This window comes from Podarcis erhardii (genome assembly GCF_964252035.2).
Source record: "Podarcis erhardii genome assembly, chromosome: 6".
Lineage (NCBI taxonomy): Eukaryota > Metazoa > Chordata > Lepidosauria > Squamata > Lacertidae > Podarcis > Podarcis erhardii.
In genome coordinates this window covers 76,376,713-76,396,591 of record NC_138510.1, presented here as the reverse complement: position 1 = coordinate 76,396,591, position 19,879 = coordinate 76,376,713, and the positions used below count along the sequence as shown (strand labels likewise).

General features: G+C 43.9%; 2 long non-coding RNA genes across 2 annotated transcripts in view; one reads left to right on the top strand and one right to left on the bottom strand.

Moving 5' to 3' along the window:
- Positions 1 to 19,879, top strand: part of LOC309343982 — a 507,096-nt gene that overhangs the window by 170,726 nt on the left and 316,491 nt on the right. The window lies entirely within an intron of this gene.
- LOC309344021 overlaps positions 1 to 19,879 on the bottom strand; it is a 28,522-nt gene that overhangs the window by 5,086 nt on the left and 3,557 nt on the right. The window contains exon 2 of the long non-coding RNA XR_014157542.1: positions 8,116 to 8,226. This is a non-coding gene — a long non-coding RNA (uncharacterized lncRNA). The remainder of the gene's footprint in view (positions 1 to 8,115; positions 8,227 to 19,879) is intronic.

Below are 19,879 nucleotides of genomic sequence, written 5' to 3'. Positions count from 1 at the left end.
AGCGGCATTTCATTGTGAAAGAATAAGTCAGGGCAGATCAATCATAGGGACATTTTTATGGAGTGCAGGGGAGGAGGGGAGCAAGGCCCCCAAATAAAAATCTACATTTCCCTGTCCAAAGTACAGATATTTTTACAACCAGCCCTGCCCTCAACAACCCTCACATCTCCATTTGCCAACAGCATGCTAATGTTCCAGAGAGATATGTGTTAATGCTTCCTTCTCCCTCATTAATGGGATGCTACTTTGTGGAGGAGTATCACACCTAATGTGCAAATCTTAGTCATTTTTAACAAATAATAAAACCTTTTTATCCTCTGCTGGTGTTTACTTTTCAGCGCCTGCAAGTTTTTTGTATCTGGGAAATAGCCTTGGCCAATTTTGTATCGATGTGGTAAGATGAGAAACAAGCAGATATCAAATGAAAATGAAGTATCTTAATAGATATGGGCCGGAGGCACTGCAAAACACTATCATGCATTTCCATTTTCTCTGATCCTCCTAAACACTTCAGATTTCACCTTTTCACCTTTGAACAAGATGGCACTAACTTTGATCTTTTCAATTTTGTTCAACTCCAGGCGAGGGCAAACTACTTGAAGACTGTTATCATTTAGATCTTTGACTCCATCTCACCTCCCTGCTGCCACCCTGTTTTTTGTTTTAAATAAAAATAAAATAAGCTTGAAAAAAAAACTGTGTTCAATATTTGTTTTAGCATTTAAAGTCAATACTCTATGTCATTTTACCATAAAAAAGAATATGTACATAAAAATAAAATCTACAGTTGCAAGATTGAAATAATAGCCATTTAAAGGATCCAAGTACTGCTTTGTATAATGCTTTTTTAATTGAAAAAGAAATTATAGGAATCCTGGTCACTGAAAATGTAATGCAGCTGAGCTGTGGTGATATATCACATTATGCTCACAGTTCAGCAGCATAGTCAGAGATAAACAAACTTTCAAGTATCCATCACAGATTTACTGTATTTTTCGCCCTATAGGATGCACTTTTTCCCCTCCAAAAATGAAGGGGAAATGTGTGTGCGTCCTATGGGGCGAATGCAGGCTTTCCCGGGCTTCCTGCAGCTCTGCGCCACCCTCCGGAGCCCGGTGCGAAGCCGCACGGGGCTCCGGAGCCGGGCGCAGAGCTGCCTGCATTCCGAAGCCTGGTGCGCGCTGAAGAGTGCGCCCGGGCTTCGCGCACCTCTCCGCAAGCCTGGGGAGACCGGCGCGGCTCCCTAGGCTTGCGGATAGCAGGCTGTTCTGGGGGCTGGGGTCAGGGGAAGCTGGGGCTTCCCCGCGCCTGCCCCGTGCCTGGGGGGGGGGAAATAATTTTTTTTCTTTATCCCCCCCCCAAAAAAAAATTAGGTGCGTCCTATGGGGCGAAAAATATTGTACATGTTCACAGACACACAGATTTGTAAGATGAGCTTGTTAACCATTTTGCAGCATCCTGTACACAAATGCTTGCCAAAAGTTTTCAGTTATTTTGAGTTTACCTCATGTATTCATTTAATTGCAAAAAAGCAAAAAAGGTTAGCCGTGTTGTTCTATATGAAAATTCATATTGGGGCAATATTGCTCCCCATTTTTATTACACGAAACAAAATACCACAAAATAGTGTGCAGGCTTTCAAGTTTTTCAGAACTCTTCATCAAACTAGCTAGCAATCAGAGAAATGGTTGTGGTGGTTATTTCTTTTTTGGGGGGTTGATATTGAAACCATGGAGTCTACATGTGCTCACTGTCTGAAAAATGGAATGGGGAAGAGGCAGCAAAAATTCAACTGAGGTTCTTTTTAGTACTACACAGGTATCAAAACAAGAAGTATATTTTGGCTGATTCCTCATCTCTGGCAACACAAGAACAGGCTGTTGCTCAGTCCTCTACCCATCCTTAAGCAGAGCATGCAGATTTCTTGACAGGTGGAAGATAGGAATTGACAGGAACTAGGAAGTATTTATGTTAGCAAAGGTGAGATGGTGTGCTAGGCAAAAAGCTAAATAGGGCAGCTTTATCTAGCAGTTTGGAGATACAGGCTCTGTGGATTCGACAATGGTCAGCCCTGCCCCACGGCAGGGTTTCCCAAACTTGGGTCTCCAGTTGTTTTTGGACTACAGTTCCCATCATCCCTGACCACTGGCCCTGCTAACAAAGGATGATGGGAGTTGTAGTCCAAAAAACAACTGGAGACCCAAGTTTGGGGACTGCTGATCTAGCCTGATGAAGAGCACTGGAGAACTCAAATGCTTGCACACTATTTTGTGATATTTTGATTGACAGCAAAGAGGAACAAATCAATAGCTTCAGGGTGGGGTAACAACAACAACGACAGATTTATATACCACCCTTTATCAAAAGATCTCAGGACAAGATAAAAATACAAGGTGAAAGCACAAATAAATAGTTAAAACAAAATAATACCCTGCTCCCACAAACACATGAAAAAGAGTATCAGATTTCAGTCAGCACAAGGCCTGGTTGAAGAGGAGCATTTTTGCCTGGCACCTAAAGGTGTATAATGAAGTTGCCCTATGAACCTCCCTGGGGAGAGCATTCCGCAAACGGGGAGCCATCGCAGAAGAGGCTTGTTCTTTGTTGCCACCCTCTGGTCCTCATGTGGAGGAAGCACATGAAGAAGGGCCTCGGATGATGATCACAGGGTCCGGGTGGGTTTAGGTATTTCGAAAAAAACTATCCTCCCATCTTATGGAGCAAATTCCCAAACTACAAAGAATCTCAAAACAGTTTCAGGTGTTTCATTTGCCTTAGTCCGCTCCACTTCACCTTGGGGAGGAGTTGCGGTGGACCGCGTGGCCCCCCACTCTCCTCTGAGGGCAGGGGATGAAGTCCCGCGTTGCCCAGGGAATCCTAGCCACGTCAGCGATAAGCCGGCCAATCCACTGACTGGTGGGGGCGTGACTGGGACCATTTAAGCTGTGACACGAACCGGAGGGCTTCCTCTTGGCTCGCTTCTTCTATCTCCCTTCCTCCCTTCCTCCCTCTCTATTTTGCAGGTTTTTCTTCTTTGGCCTTGCTATGGACCTCGGTTGGTCACCATTGAGGGGCCTGGTAGGAATTTTTCCACTTGGCAAATTGGCTTGGGCCATTTCATTTTCGCCTAACTCGTAGCAATCGTCACAACTTTGTAAGGTTTGGCGGTTAGGCATTGGTTGATCTTATGATGGGGAGGGGAGGTGCAGCCATCACCTGCCCCTCCAAGCTTAAGGGTATTCCGTTAAAGGAATCTGGGGGCGTGGATCTTGTCTGAAGCCTGGGGTAGGGCTAGGGCCCTGCCACGACCCTGGCAGGAACACCTGGGGGAGCTCGAATTGGTATGCATCGATGGGGCTCCCCCTTCTGGTGGCTTACCCTTACCAGACTTCCTGCGCATCGGGCAGGAGTCAGATATAGTCGGGTCTATTCAATGCCTAAGCCAATACCACTCACATTCTGTAATCAATAAAGTTGTGACCAAAATTTGCCCAATAACGGTAATCTAATATTTTGTGTCCTAGTGTGTTTTATTCTTCAACGAGGTGGTGGTTGCGGGGTCTTGACACACAAATGCAAGTGCATCCCCTTTCCTGTATATGCATTTTGTTGCTCTGAAGCTTCTCCAAGTCTCCTTAACTAGTAAAGAGCTGTATCTCTCTTTACAACCTTCAAGTGCCATTGTAAACCATGGTAGAAATTGTTAATTTTTATTTAGGATTCCCTTCTCCTTTTCTTTCTTTGCACTTATCTTACATCTGAAAATCAATTATCTCCCCAATGCCTTCCCATTCAGGTTTGCTGTTTCATTTCCCCTAAAATAACCTATTTCAATGGCTGATCTTGCAAAGGAATATCGAGTGCAAACGGTTCAATTAAAACAAAAATCACTTTAGGGAAATGTCTACCCATCATACCACACATGAACCTCTGGGAGACAGCATTCATGTTGTCTTCATTTTGGGGAATAATATTTCCCACGGTGCCAACTTGTCCTCTACTCTGGCTATATTTTTGGTTTGTCTGACCCTTTCAACAGAGCAATATGTCAGAGACCAAATTATTTCCTATGTCAACTGTCTCCTGCCTTCCTTCACCCATGTTACCCCTAAATAATTCAGTTTATATATTTCAGGTTGCTCCAACTAGCTTGTAGTCCAGAAATATTTGCCTAGACATGTTATCCTTGGGAAACAAAGGCCAGTGTTACCCATTATGTCAGTCATGTGGAGGCTGGTTGATAACATTTCCATGTGGCAGCTTCCGTTACACTGCATATCTATCACCTGAACCTGTATACCCCACCTTGATTACTGAGATCACTGGCAGGAGCATCGTTGGCCCTTCCCCAAATTGGGTGAGGCTCATTTGACAATAACAAGAAACTGAGCCTTCGGTGCCATCAGCCCCAGTCCTGTGGAATACTCTGCCAATAGAGATTCAGTAGGTGCCTTCTGTGCCAGCTTTTAAACACCTGCTGAAAACTTTGGTCTTCTGCCAAGCCTATACCATCGATTAAGAATGCATCCTTCCACAATGGTTAATTGATTTCTTCTTTATGGTTTTTATTGTACGGTTTTATCCTTGTCTGGGGTTTTTCTTTTGTTGTAAACAGCACACACACACGACACAGTGGTATGCAAATATTCAATAAAACATGCATACATATATCGTGTAAGGTTAAAGGTAAAGGACCCCTGGATGGTTAAGTCCAGTCAAAGGTGACTATGGGGTTACTGTGCTCATCTTGCTTTTCAGGCTGAGGGAGCCGGCGTTTGTCCGCAGACAGCTTTTCAGGCCATGTGGCCAGCATGACTAAACCGCTTCTGGTGCAACAGGACACCGTGAAAAGTTCCAGAGTGCATGGAAACACTGTTTACTTTCCCAACGCAGCGGTACCTATTTATCTACTTGCACTTTCGAACTGCTAGGCTGGCAGAACCTTGGACAGAGCAATGGGAACTCACCCCATCACATGGACTCTAGCCTTCCGCTCGGCAAGTCCAAGAGGCTCAGTGGTTTAGACCACAGTGCCACCCGTGTCCCTTAAATATCATGTTGACCAGGTGTGGAGAACCTTTAGTCCTCCAGATGTTGTTGAACTACAATTCCCATCAACCCTGGCCATTGGCCACCCTGACTGGGGCTGATGGGAGTTGCAACTGTAGCAACATCTGAGAGGTCAAAGGTTCCCCAAACCCAATGCAGACCTACCACATAGATCACACAGGTTCATGACCTAAGGGAGAACTAGGCCTTACATAACACAGACATTTTGGGATTTCATTTCCAAGCAGGCATCTTCAACTCTGACTGCGGACCCTCTGTGCTTTGCTCTAGTCTGAGATTAATAGCATTTCAGGCCAATATTGATGGGGAAAGGTGACGGCTGTAGGGAGCTCACAACCACTAATGCGACAAGCTTTATGCAGTTTTCTTGCAACTTAATTCTGCAGCAAATGAAATAGGAATGATTCATAAATTAATGTGATTCGGCCACAGGACTTGACAAATTACTGTGAAAGAATGGCTTTCTCTCTCTGCACATACCTGGTTGGGGATTGTGGGAGATTAAAAAAATGTGGGAGACTTGGTAGGGAAACCCTAACTGCCTATTAAAAGAACTCTAAAGGAAAAAAAAGGTGTAAACATGCATGTTTACTCAGAAGTAAATTCCACTTTGTCCAGTGGCACTTCAATGTTTCAATGTGTTTAGGACCTGAAGCCCCCATTTCAAGTTTTCATTACTTTAAAAAATGCATTAATTCAGTACCAAAAATAAAAATCAGCCTGGGCATTTTAATAATTGTTTTCATTTAATTTGTTTTCCTAGAGGGATTTAAATCACCATTCCTAGATGCATCATAAGCAAAAACATCCATTAGAACCCATTCTTTAAGACTAATCAGTAGATTTAAACCTCATTTCCCCTGCTTGTAAATTCTGAGCTGTCCACTTCCTGTGAGTTCTCTTTGTAAGACCTTAGAGCCGAGCTACTCAGCTCGTCTGCTATAGCAAGTGACTCTTGATTATTTTAAGTCATCTTGCAATGAGATCTACTTTGATCTGGCAGCTGACAGTCAAAGCATGTATCATGATGTAAGAGCGGAGCTTTATCTGTGCAAAATGTGTTGCTTTAGCTGTTCAAGTGGTTACACGTCGTGAAACCCTAATTAAGTTGCAAAAGTCCTGGGAGGGACACGAAAGTGCTGTGTTTTAATCCACCAAACTTGGTCTTAATTATGCATCGTGAAAGTTAACTGGGCCAGATTAAAGGGGAAATGGGGAGAGCAGAGTGCCAAACTAGACAAAGTGAGAAAAACTCTGAAAACTGACTGTCACCAACTCCAACATGGGGAAGTGACAGGACTGTAGTTGCAATGTAGTTCCAAGTCAGTTCAGTTTTCAACAGGCAGCTGGATATTATCCAATATACTGAAGAATCTTAACAGCACACCGTTCCAATTTCCACTGCCTGTGGGCCCATCCAGCCTGAAGACAAGCACCTGTTTAAATTCCCCATCACTGTCATGTGAGCTTCTGTGACAAACTGTTTCCATGGAAACCAAATTATCTTGACAAATGTTCAACAGACTGCTGCCTAATCCATCTACACAGCGTTGTAAATTAGTCATCTGTCTACTCTAGATCTCCTGTTCCTGATTACAACAGGCCTCCAGCTGGCCGGCAGCAGAAGTCAATGTATCGGATTGCTTTCTGAGCTGAGGCATTGGCCATAAAGGACCTTGGGCAGATGCAGTTAGAGGAAGTTAGAGGAAGTGTGGCAGAATTGTGAAAATAATAATAATTGTGAATCAGACTATGCAAATCACTCCACTTCTTGTTTTCGTAGGGATCTTGAACCAGGCTGAAAATGTCAGTCCTCTCAAATGAATCCCCCCTCCCCCAAATACTGAGGGATAAACCAGAATGTCAGTTCCATTTCAAGGATTATGATGTTTTCTTGGCTAAAGAAACATGCTAACAGAAAAAGAGAAGACTACATGGCTGAAGATGAGTCACTGGATGAACAGATGTTATATGGGTTGACAAGGGGTGATTTAGGAGGAGCAGCCATAGTTTAGTGTGAAGCTCACCATTTTATAAGGTCCCATGTATAATCCCTACCATCTCAATTTACAGATCTCAAGTAGCAGGCCTTGGAAAGGCTATTGCCTACGACCTTGGAGAGTCTTTGTCAGTCAGAGTGGACAGTCCTAAGCTTGATAGGCCATTGGTTTGATTCAATATAAGGCATCTGTCTCCCCTTTTTGTTATTTTAGCATGGTTTTACAGGCTGCAGAACAGATGAGCAATATCATGACCAACCAACACTGCTATGAAGTGCTGCAACTTCAAGTTCCTTTTTTAAAAAATGTATTATTTGTATCCCGTATTTAAACTTAACCAAAAATTCAAAGGGCAGCTTCCACAAAGCACCACATAACCCTTGTCCTTCACAACTGATGAGTAACTGAGGTTCCAAAAATAACTTGCTGAAGTCTCCAGTAGAGCACTTCACAGAAATCAAGCCTGGATGTGTCTAGACACAGGGGTTGCTGTGGCCAAATCAGAGCTCTCTCAGTAGGACCACAGTTGGCACACCAGCCAAAGCTGATGAAATGCGTTCCTCAGCTAGGAGTTCAGCAAAGACTCTTTTGCCAGTCACGCCAGGTATGGTCCTCCAATTTCCCCTTTGGATGCACATGGCAATACCCTGTAACATGTATTGTAACCCCAGAGTTTGGGCTATGCCAAACCCTGTTAAGGTAGCTTATCTTTCCTACCTGAAGGCGAGTGTTAAGAAAGTTGCCGTCTGTTCTTTTAGCCCAACACTGTTGCCAAGGTTGCTTTCTCTCACCGTTATCTATGATGGAGGCTCATAATGGTGTAAAATATTTCCTCTGAATTGCTGTTATCCATAATTCTTACGAGCGTCTGATAGTTAAAAGCCACCCTTACGGTTACATTAAGGAAGTGAAACCCACACTTATTAGTCTCTCATTTCATCCTGTTTCACGTCGCCTCACCTTTTTGGCTTCTGCAGCTCTTTTGCCCATAATGAACTCCATTTAGCTTCCCTGCAGTAGGACCTTGTCTTTGTTAATCACTGACCTGGCAGCATGAAACTGCATTGAAGAGCAGGCTAGGATTTCTTTTGTTGGTTTTCTGGATTCTCCACTTCCTCCAGCAGTCGTAGGTTCCAAGGAAAGGGAGAAAAATAGCCTGAAGAATAAAAGATAACTAAAATAAAATACTTTAAAGTTGCACAAGTTAGAGTCCTTGATTTCCCCTTCGTCTGTCCACAATAGTCAGATATGTGGGAATTTTAAGGGGAGGAGACAAAATGTTCAGGCAGTCTAGCAGTGGGGAACCTCTGACCAACAGTGCAAACCAGTATCACACTTGATGCTGCAGGTGATGTCAGATGTGAGGAAGGTGGAGGCACAGCCACTAAGGAACAATTGCGAAGGCCCATTGCCAGCACTGATTGGTGACGATAGCAATCTTGCCAGTATTGGCTCTGCTTTGGAGTTCCCTGTCAGGAACTTTGAACCACAGCCAATGCCTGCCTCAAGCAAACTTGCTGGAAGCACAACTAACCCTGTACATCACTGGCTTGAATTGAAGCCAGCAGAATACAGGAATTTCTTCTACAGGTGCATCATTGCTGCCTCCTGCTTGCTCGCCCGCCTCTTCCTCTGTCCCACAGAGAGCAAGCAACTTAGAGGGGGAACGCAGCATAATGGAGAAGGCAGGGAGACATGAAGACAGTCACTCAATGAGGATACCATGGTTAATGTTATCAGTTGCTCCTATGAAGTTCAGGGGAACTAACAACAATACATAAGTTATCCACCAGGGTGACCAAGGCTGTTTCTGGTCCACAACCTGGCTTAAAGCTGGATTGGAATACAGTGGTATCTTGGTTTGCAACCATTTTGGATTACAACCATGTCAGACCCAGAAGTGCGTGTCCCTTTTTTTGGATTACAACCCGCCCCCTTTTTTATTTCAACCCATTTTTTTTGGGAGGCCCCATTGGTGAAAGCGCGCCTTGGGTTACAACCTGTTTTGGTTTACACCTGGACCTCCGGAATGGATTATGGTTGTAAACCAAAGTACCACTGTAGATCCAAACTGAGGCACCACTCAGTAGATCCACTGAGGAAATATGCAGATCATCATCACAAGAGTGCATACCAGGAATCCATCCTGAGAACCTATTGAGAACTAGTGGATAAATTCCTTAAAGAGAGCAACATGTTTAGCCACAGCTGTCAGATCCTGGAGAACGAACATGGACATAGAGGAATGGTTGACCACAAATTCTCAGCTCATGAGTAGATAACAGAATGCATAGTTATGAAATTGGCATGCACGAAAATCTATATGCTGGGGAGCACACTATTTCCTTTATTTAGAGAAGGGATTTTCATTCAAGTGTTCTGTCATACTTACACAGCTGCCAGAGCTGCTCCCCCGCCCATCTCTTGACCTTTGGATTCTGTGCTGTTGCAAAGATGGCAGGATGTCAATGCCCCCCAAATTGAACCTGTGATGTGTTTTTCTTTGATTTATGGGTTTGTAGTCAAACTTTATAAATAAAGTATCAAGCTGAGCAATCAATCAAAAGATAAGCAGATTCCTATCTTTTAGAAGGATTCTGGCCCAGTAAGTGAGGTCTCATCCATCTTTTGCAAGCTTCACTTTAGCTTCTGACCAAGAGGGAACTCCTCCCGATTGTGGGTTTCTTGGCATTAAATACTACTCAAAGTACAAGCTCTTAAAATGTATCTTTCACTTGTTGCTTTTGCTGTTCCAATCCAATTTCAAGAACACTTACATTTTCTCTTTGCACTTTATTATCCAAACCTTCCTTCAATGCTGTAAATTCCAAGGAAACAGTGCCATTTTAAATCCTCCTAGGTATTAGTGTAAATCTGTTTTGCTATTCCAAACAAACACACACACACACACAATCGAGTACACTCAAACTGAATCCCCATTTGTTCTATTAGCATCCTCTGAATTTTTCTTCCAAACAAGACCAATATTATCATGTAATGTTTTGCTTTTCTTTAGCACAGATGGTATGAATATGCAGATTGGTGATTTTCTAATCAATACTGTTGCACTTGGGAGTATATGTAAGTATTGTAATAATGCATTAGTCAGGAGTGATGTTGTAACACACTGAGATCACACACATAAATCTAAGACACCACGTCTAGACACTCCAGGGAAGACAGCAAGCCATGGGTTAGAACAGGCTTTAAGGGAGTGAAGACTTTCAAATATGATGGGGAAATAATGCAATTTGCAGACTTTAATAAAACCATTGGGGAATTAATTTCAGCAGGGCAATATTCTTTCTCAAGACATCCATGATCTTATGTTAGCTTTGCAGCTAATCAGAACAAGAGGCATTTTACCTGTTATCTCTGGCATAAGCACAGTGTGGTATCTGTGAATTGCACTAGATCTTTAATGTGCTGAATATGAAAATAATCCCTTTATAGATAGCGGTTTAGCACTATAAAACTGCATTATGCAAACAGCACACAGACAGCATAAACCTTGGAGATTCAGAATCTGAAGAGCTTACAAATTAATCTCATAAATGCCGGCTGGAGCATGCTCTAGCAGAAGGCATCCAGCCATGAAACTTGACCAACTGAACCTGCAAAGTTTTAATTAGTAGCATTTTTATGATACGGTATAAAAGGACAATGCATGATTTGTGCCTGTTTTTATTTTTGCACACACATGTGTGCGATACACATTCCACACACTTGAATTCCTCTGCGAAGGTCTAGCTTTAATTCCCTCTCCTTCCTCTCTTTGTGACTTGAGTTGCCTTTGGCAATTTTGCTATTGGTACAGCTTTTGGCATCTGATTTTTAATCAGGCAACCTCTGTTTAAATTACTGCCAACCGATCATGAGACACAAGCAAGTAATCTGCTGCACCATGCCAGCAGTCGTGTGATAAAAATGTCAATTTAAACTTGGCTAAGGATGACAAGGCACAATATTTTCCTGAGCACAGAATGAACTGAATGCATAACAGGATCCTGTCTATTAGGTTTACCAGAGCTATATAAGCAGTCAAGCCCACCCTCTAGATCTGTACTGAAGAACACTTGAAGATGCTAATCAGAGGAGACAGGTGCAACTTTCTGGAGTTACTTGTCACTCAGTGATGGCATTCAAAAGCCAGCCTGGGATGCTTCCTTCAGAAAGGTGGTGTGTGGATACCACCCATTATATAGATTAGTCACTAGGTGGCCCAGGATTTAGTTGTAAGGTAAAAAGGTAAAGGACCCCTGGACGGTTAAGTTAAATCAAAGGTGACTATGGGGTTGCGGTGCTCATCTTGCTTTCAGGACGAGGGAGCCGGCATTTGTCCACAGGCTGTTTTCCGCGTCAAGTGGCCAGCATGACTAAACCGCTTCTGGTGCAACGGGACACCGTGGCAGAAACCAGAGCTCATGGAAACAACATCTATCTTCCCATCACAGTGGTATCTATTTATCTACGTGCACTGGTGTACTTTTGAACTGCTAGGTTGGCAGGAGCTGGGACAGAGGTGGGACAGCAGCTGGGACAGAGCAACGGGAGCTCACCCCATTGCAGGGATTTGAAGCGCTGAACTTCTGACCCATTATATAGATTTGTCACTGGGTGGCACAGGATTTAGTTGTAGCCGAGGGAAACCAGGAGTTTGTTGTATCTGTTCTGCTCTCTGTTTAAGAGAATCAATGAAGTTCTTTGCCTGCTTCCCAACTAGTGTGTCTTCTAAACCTTCCATAACAGGTGGCACTCTAAGGAAAGATATGAGAACCTCTTCACACAGTACATAATTAAATTATGGAACCTTACAATGCAACTGAATATCAGAAAGTTCAAAATATGACTTAACTGTGTGCAGGGGGAGTCAAGCCACATCCATTCAACCTATATCTCATCACCTGTGAATTGCTGGGTAACACTGAAATTCTTTATTTCTTTCTTTTTGTTTGTTTGTTTGTTTTGCCATTCTTATCTTTATTTTACCCCCAAACCACGAGGTGGTGCATTTGCCAGAACTTCCCTTTTTCCTGTGCTTTAAGACACAGAAAACTGTCACCTCGGGTGCATATGGTCATCAATTCAAGTCTCTGTTTTTAGAGAGTTGACATGACATACCTGCCAACTCTACCCTTTTCAATTAAATCATAGACCTGATCTATGGAGAGCGAAGATACTGGCTGGCTCATCTGCACACAGAGAGAAAGAGGGTGGAGTGAGGTCAGAAACATTTCAAAACAACACCTGTATTGTTGGGGATAATAATAATAATAATAATAATAATAATAATAATAATAATAATAATAATAATAATTTATTAGTACCCCACCCATCTGACTGTGTTACAATATATGGAATACGTGGCTATGTGGCATCAGTTTGGGTAACATGTTTTATATATTGTTATAACCTTTGGGGGTCATTTCTGACCCCAAAGGTGCAGGAATGTTAAATTCTGATAGGGCTGGGGTTTTCCACTTGTCAGATCAAGAAGTAACATTTTAAAAGTTGGCAAGATGCCACTAAGAAGCCTTTATATGAATTCTCCAGAATTTTGTTCTTGTGTGTTGCTTGTAAATGTCTCCACCATTTGGCAGGTGAATAACATGTTGATCAGAAACGTTTTACTTAGGCAAGGATATTTAATCACTGAAGAGGGTGAGCTTGTGAGTTCTTAATGAAACCCTTTAAAAAAACAAGAAGTCGTGAAATTCACAGAGTCAGAAGTCTGGCCCCCACTGGCTGCGTATGTGAAGAAACATAACTCTTATTTTGTACAGAAGCGGGTGGGGAAGGTGAGAGTGAAAGCGCTCGTAAGAATTTGTGGCAGGTGTCTAAACATGGAGGTAAGTAATAAGCAGATATTGGCTCCTGTTGAGATCAATATGGAGGTTTGGTGACCCGAAGAGGTTAAAATTGACTCAAAAGTAGAGCAGTAAATCTTGCTATTGATCCAAAAAGCAGAAATCAATATATATATTATTATAAACATTTTTCTTTTTGTTGGAGATGATAAAGGTAGGGTGGGTTTTAAGACTTTGTGCTAACATGGCTTGGACAGCTGAGTTGTTTATGCCATTTGACCAAGGAAGGAAGACAGGATTTTTCTGGACTTCCTTCCCTAGGCGCTTCTACCTATGAAGTTGTTCTGAACAGATTTCAAATCCTATGCCCTTGTTTCCATTGCTATGCAGTTTGGCTGTAGAAACATGCTTAGGCTAGGCAACTGGAGGCGTATCTAGGGTCCCTTGCACCCTTGGCAAAGAGCTGTACCGTGGTACCTTGGGTTAAGTACTTAATTCATTCTGGAGGTCCGTACTTAACCTGAAACTGTTCTTAACCTGAAGCACCACTTTAGCTAATGGGGCCTCCTCCTGCTGCCGCGCCGCTGGAGCCCAATTTCTGTTCTTATCCTGAAGCAAAGTTCTTAACCTGAAGCACTATTTCTGGGTTAGCAGAGTGTGTAACCTGAAGCGTATGTAACCTGAAGCGTATGTAACCCGAGGTACCACTGTACTTGAAATGTCCGGAGTGATGGCAAGGCAAAGAGGAAAGGCGAAAAGAAATTGCCTGCCTTTGTGCTGTGGTGCAAGAAGGACGGGAAACTTCTCTTGTGTTTGATCTTGCCTTGATAGCATCGTTGCATCAGTACTTTTTGCTCTGAGCATTGAATCAATGCCTGGATGCGCTTGTGCGCATTGGTAACCAAAACAAGGAGATGTGACCTGAACTGCAACTTCTGTCTTCACATTTAGTGTACACCTCTTCCTCAACGAGAGCTGGGCTCCCAGATTAGGCCGGATTGGAGAAGAACAAAACATCCCAAAAGGCAGGGTTGTTCTATCTCCTGTCACAACTGCAGAGGAAGAAATTCTCTCTATAATGGCAGAATTTTCTGGCGAAGCATAATAGAAAAGCCAAATTAGGGCCAGCTTGTCCCTCATGCTGTAAATGGGCAGCGAAAGAGAGAGAGACAGATGTTCACAGTACATAATATACTCCATAGTTTCCAGACCTCTGAGCCATGTAGAGCTCCCCACCCCTTCCATACCCTCCAACAAACCACTGCTTGTTTTTGAGTCCTGGACTCTTTCAGGAGCCAGGTGATTTGCACAAGAGCATGAGACCAAGACGCGGGTGGCTCTGTGGTTTAACCCTAGGACTTGCCGATCAGAAGGTCGGTGGTTCGAATCCCTGCGACAGGGTGAGCTCCCGTTGCTCGGTCCCTGCTCCTGCCAACCTAGCAGTTCAAAAGCACGTCAAAGTGCAAGTAGATAAATAGGCACCACTCCGGCGGGAAGGTAAACGGCGTTTCCGTGCACTGCTCTGGTTCACCGGAAGCGGCTTAGTCATGCTGGCCACATGACCCGGAAGCTGTACGCTGGCTCCCTCTGCCAATAAAATGAGATGAGAGCCGCAACCCCAGAGTTGGTCACTACTGGATCTAATGGTCATGGGTCCCTTTACCTTTACCTTATGAGACCAAGAAGCAAGCATCTTTTGCTCTGGCACAAACCAGCTGGCTCACACCAGAACAGGGCATTCTGGGATCTAATCAGAAGCCAGGATGGCTTCTGTAATTCCAGGACATCATGCTGAAATCAGGACAGTTGAGGGGTCTGCCCTTCCCTATAGAGGGTACCCAGAGGCAGGAGACCAGCATGGTGTGTGATCTAGAAAGGCAGTCCTACAAGAGCTGGGAATTTTTAGCCTGGAGAATACAAGATTAAGGGAAAGCATGCCAGCTGTTTTCAAACATCTGAAGGGCTACTATGCAGAAGACAAAGCAGAATGGTTCTCTTTTGCTCCAGGAAGGAGGATTACAGCTGATAGGTAGATACTACAGATGGGGTGGAAGAAGATCTTGGATAAACATCAGGAGAAACTACCTAATACTAAGAATGTGTGACAGGGGCGTTGACTGCTTTGGAACCACATCCACACCATACATTAAAGCACATTTTTTAAACTTTAACAGTCATGGCTTCCCCGCAAAGAATCTTGGGAACAGTAGTTTATCCCTCACAAAGCTATGATTCCCAGCACCCTGTTCTAAGGATTCTTGGGTGTGGGGATTTAAATGTGCTTTAAATGTATGGGTGTATGTGGTTGTGACTGAGATGGTGGAATCTCCTTCACTGGAGGTGTTTTAGCAGAGACTAGACAACCGTAGGCCACAGATGCTGAAGTTCCAACGTCCCACATGCAGTTGGGCTAGACACTCTCCAAACCACCTCCCCAGCTAATTCTATATTCTTTGGTATACTTCCTTATTTTCCTTGTGTTAAGCCAGTGTGGTGTAGTGGTTAAGAGCGGTCGACTCATAACCTGGTGTCAGGGGCTCAGGAGCTGAGGCACAGGGAAGATGGGAGATGGAGAGTGAGGGGGAGGAATCCGAAGGGAGCGTAGGAGGGGACAGTGGTCCGAGGGATTCCATGAGCCTCTCCAGCGAATCGGAAGATTCACAGAAGGGAGCGCCAGTGGCCAGGGGCAGGGGGGTCCCAAGGGGAACGCCCCAGGAGCAAGGGGGCAGCAGGGACTCCCAGAGCAGTAGTTGGAAATCAGGACCAGCTTCCCCACCAGAGCCGAGTGGGGGGGAAGAGTCCCAGGCATCGGGGCCAGTGCTTTCCCCACCAGGGAGAGGAGATGAGGCAGAGTCTACCACGCCTCCCTCGGAGAGTCGGATAACGGAAGGGAGGTCAGAATCCGGCCAGTGTCACGGAAGAGGGAAGCAGTGATAGAAGTAGTGTAACGGTTAGGAGAAAGGTCACTGGGTTGGCGCGAGAAGCAAGTTCAAATGTACAGGAGCGCAGGACAGCAGAGAGTGAGGATTGGGAACCGGGTCCTAAAGCACGCCGGAGGCAGGGGGAGGAGCTAAGCGACTCAGCGTCGGAAGAGTCCAGAAAGGGCAATGCCCCAGAGGGCAGGAGGACCCAGAGGAGAAGAGAGCAGCGCAGGAGGTGGAGCAGGGCTAGGATCTTAAACTGGTGTGGAAGGGGCGGAGACTCAGACGGGACTTCGCCGATCTAGAGTCTAGACGTAGGGCTGCACGCTCTGGCTTTGAAATGGAAATTAAACTTCAATAAAGACTTTTGTACATAACATCAGCCTGGCGTTGGTCCTCTGTGAGCTGGGACCTAGAGGCAGCTCTGACACCTGGGGAACTGGGTTCGTGTCTCCGCTCCTCCACATGCAGCTGCTGGGCGACCTTGGGCTAGTCACACTTCTCTGAAGTCTCTCAGCCTCACTCACCTCACAGAGTGTTTGTTGTGGGGGAGGAAGGGAAAGAAGAATGTTAGCCTCTTTGAGACTCCTTCGGGTAGTGATAAAGCGGGATATCAAATCCAAACTCTTCTTCCAAACTCTCTAAATGGCATGCTGCATATCGATTTCCTAGCTGCCTTATGGTCTACTTATACAGCAAACGGAGAATATTTTCTTTTCTTTTTTCTTTTTAAAGCACGCACACAGGCAAATGGTACTTCAACCTTCTCCAAAAAATATATTTTTTAATTAAGAGACTATCATCATGACATTTTAGAACCGTAACAGCTGCATTTAGGGGGCAACATGAGGTTTGCCTTTAGATATGTATCTCTACAGGAAATCTTCTTAACTCATTTTCTCCTTCACCCTCCATGTGTTTCTCCACTGGAGTTAAAAACACACTGTACAACCCATTTCCTCTGTAACTGCGTTTTCCTTTGCTTCTGTGGTTTTAGTTCTTGGCTAGTGAATTGACAAGATGTTCACTCAGTTTTCATATACGTGCACTTCATTACAACTTTAAACTTCTAGAGAACAAAGTACCTAGGAACGCTGTCCTCCCTCCCTCATTCTTTGAAACTTCCACTTCATATGTATCCAATATAACCAAAGTGATATTATCCAGTAAATGTTTAAATGAGCAGAACCTACCATCAAAACGTTTTGAGGTGATGCCTTGACCCTGTATACCTGAAGAAGCGCCTCAACCTCTGATGTCAAACCCCAGACACTGAGGTCCAGCTCTGAGGGCCTTCTGGTCATTTCCTCACTATGAGATGTGAAGCTACAGGGAACCAGGCAGAGGGCCTTTTCAGTATGGTGCCTGCCCTGTGGAATGCCCTCCCATCAGATGTCAAGGAGATGAATAACACTATAGCCTTTAGAAGACATCTGAAGACAGCCCTTTAATGTTTGAATATTTTATTATGTTTTTAGATGTGTTGGAAGCTGCTCAGAGGGGCTGGGGCAGCCCTGTCAGATTGGTGGCATATAAATAATTAAATTATTATTATTATTATTATTATTATTATTATTATTATTATTAATACTGGAAACACTGGAAATAACTAATAACTTCATGGTCTTCCTGTACAGTGAACTGCACTGCTGTACTGTATAGACATTTGCTTCTTCATTTTTCACTGCAATTATGTGGCATAGCATTATTATTTTTTAATTCCCTCATACCAAACCCCTGGCTTAGAAACAGCCCACCCATTGGATAACTAAGCCATTTGTCCTGTATGTTAATCAACTATAACACAAGTATCAATATGTTACTTTAAGCATTTGGGCAGAGGCATTCCAAGTAGAAATTACCAACCTATATCTTATTTGTCTGTTTCAGGGATGGGGAATCTGTGGCGCTCTGGAAATTTTTAGACTCCAGTCCCCATGACAGATGGTCAGGGACAATGGGACTTGTATTGCAACAACCTCTGAAGGCCACAGGTTCTCCATCCTAGGGCTAGCAAATGAAACTATGTTGAATAGGCAGTATTGGGTCTGAAAAGCCAGTAATTTCAAGCTTCTGCCATTAATGTTTAAATAATACATTGACAAGCCTATTTATCCACAAGTCTTCCATTCTGAGAGTGACCTAAAAATAAATGTGACAAGTCTAGTGTGCAGCCCTACTTAGACAGATGCTGAAGTGACTGACATGTCCGTGAGTTATTTATTTAAAACCCACAAAACTACATGGCCTCCCATTTTTATCTAACTACTACTCGTCAGCATTGGTTTTTTCCCTCCTTTGATGGCACAATTCCTTAGCAACAGTCTGAAATATGGATAGCTAATGAGAGAATTGTTTCCTTGCTGAACTCCATTTATGTATTCCCCTCACATCTAAGTCTCTGTTTTTTCAAACCTCGTTTGAACACTCTGATGAGAAGCAGAGGAGGCAGGAAAGGAAGGCAGCACTCCCCAAATTTCTAAACCTGAACTTGTTCTTCTTGTTTAGTCGTTTAGTCGTGTCCGACTCTTCGTGACCCCGTGGACCAGAGCACGCCAGGCACTCCAGTCTTTCACTGCCTCCCACAGCTTGGTCAAACTCATGCTGGTAGCTTTGAGAACACTGTCCAACCATCTCGTCCTCTGTCGTCCCCTTCTCCTTGTGCCCTCCATCTTTCCCAACATCAGGGTCTTTTCCAGGGAGTCTTCTCTTCTCATGAGGTGGCCAAAGTATTGGAGCCTCAGCTTCAGGATCTGTCCTTCCAGTGAGCACTCAGGGCTGATTTCCTTCAGAATGGATAGGTTTGATTTTCTTGCAGTCCATGGGACTCTCAAGAGTCTCCTCCAGCACCATAATTCAAAAGCATCAATTCTTCGGCGATCAGCCTTCTTTATGGTCCAGCTCTCACTTCCATACATCACTACTGGGAAAACCATGGCTTTAACTACACAGACCTTTATTGGTAAGGTGATGTCTCTGCTTTTTTTGCTTTTTAACCTGAACTTAGCATTTCATAAACCTGAGGTACCTGACGTGCTGCCCTCCAGACATTGTTGAAATACAACTCCCATCAGTCCTAGCTAGCATGGCCAAAGGCCAGGGATGATGGGAACTCCAGTCCAACAATATCTGTAGGACATCTTACTAGCTACCCCTGTCATAATTTCTGGGCCATCTTGTCTCCAGCTGTACCTGAATAGTACTTCTAAGTGTAGCTCAATTTGCAAATGTTTTGAATAATTCTTTTTATGCAACTGACAGAGAATCAAAATCCCATCTTCTCTTCTCTCCCCTTCCCTTCCCTTCTCTTCTCTTCTCTTCTCTTCTCTTCTCTTCTCTTCTCTTCTCTTCTCTTCCTCCTTCTTCCCTTCTTTGTCTTGTTCTCTCCCTTCTTTTTCTTGTTGTATTAAAAAAAAAACTTTAATAAAGATAAGTATGCAAAAAATAAAATAAATGTAGTTCAATTTAACAAAGCCACAACCAAAAACCCGTACACATTAATACAGGAGTGGGAGACATCTTACAGTCCACAGATGGGATTCTGGGTTGCCCTATCCCCTGGTGGGCCATTCTGATAGGTGGGCAAGGCTGCCCAACTGTCGTCACCTGATGTCAGCATGATGTCAGGTGACCCACTCTTTCCTCTGAATTCAAACCACACTGCAAAGGGCAATCCAAGTGGATTGGTGCTGAGCTCAAGTTCTGCTTTCAGCTGAGAAAGCTGTGCGATAGAGTTCTCCACTGGGATCAGCCTATCAGGTGGCTGGTGCTGACTTCAAGCCCTGCTTTTCACAGAGTTCAGCTGCACTGCAGAGTTCCCAATAGCACAGCTGATTCCAGTGGGATCCCAGTAATTTAACAGCTGTAATTTCCAGGCATTTTGGAGCTCAAGTAAACATGGAAAGCCCTTAATGTGATGTGTTAAACCAGAAGGTTGTTTGTTAACTGAATCTGATTACTTCTTGAGAAGCCTGCAACCCTCTCATCAGGCAGACTTGAGACTGAAAGTTACAAAGGGAGAAATAGCTCATCAATAAGAAATCACACACCATTTAGAAGAGGAAGAAGTCACATCCCGCTA